The sequence below is a fragment of the Fukomys damarensis genome, unplaced genomic scaffold (genome assembly GCF_012274545.1).
Source record: "Fukomys damarensis isolate Sample0158 unplaced genomic scaffold, DMR_v1.0_HiC HiC_scaffold_14, whole genome shotgun sequence".
NCBI lineage: Eukaryota > Metazoa > Chordata > Mammalia > Rodentia > Bathyergidae > Fukomys > Fukomys damarensis.
Window position 1 is genome coordinate 18,802,026 of NW_022900926.1, and position 875 is coordinate 18,802,900.

Here is an 875-nt window from a genome sequence, read left to right on the forward strand (position 1 = left end):
ATATAAAATCTTTCTAGCTTGCATTGATCACATTATCTCACAGGAGATCGAGACCATTGCAGGGGTCATTGATAACATTTTCTGGAAGTAGCAACACTGCAGTTAAACCTAAATACTGAAGTTTTAGTATAGAAAAAAACAACTCATACTTAACATCTTTTGTCTTAAAGGAAAACAAAAAGCATGCATGTCATAGGTTTGCCACAATTGCCTTAGTGTCTCTCACTTTGTCCCAATGGACTCAGAGATACACTGGTCAGATGGGATGAGGCACACCGGAAGCAAACCAATCTAAGCTTACACCTTCCGAGGCCTTATGCCCTCCATATTATGAGAAAGTTAAAACTTCAAAATATAAGAGTTTTCTTGAAGGAGTGCTTCTTTCTGTGGTTTACTTAGAATTATGATGTTTAATTTTCAACTAAGGATTTTTTGTTGGTGTTGTCATTCCTACATTTCTGTGATCCTTATAGTTATATTTATTTTGCGGAGATCGCGCGTGTATATATCATGATCATGATCATTTTCTACTCCTTTCCCCTACACATTCGCCCTCCCTCTGATTCCTTCTGCATATCTACGAAGTTCACCTTCTTGTTTCTCACCATCTCTCCTTCGATTAACTCTTTAATTGATTTATGTGTGAGTTTGTTTCTAAAATAAGAGGATCTTTTCAATATTTATCATTCTGTATCTAAATCATTTCACTTAAAATTATGGTCTCTTCTATCCATTTTTTCTGCTGAGGTTATGATTTTAATTTATTTGTGGCTGAATAACATAATTTTGTATATTTTTTATCCCTCTGTTTACAGGCATTGGTGATGTTTCCAGGGCTTAACCATTATGAATTGTGCTGCAATAAACATAGGAGA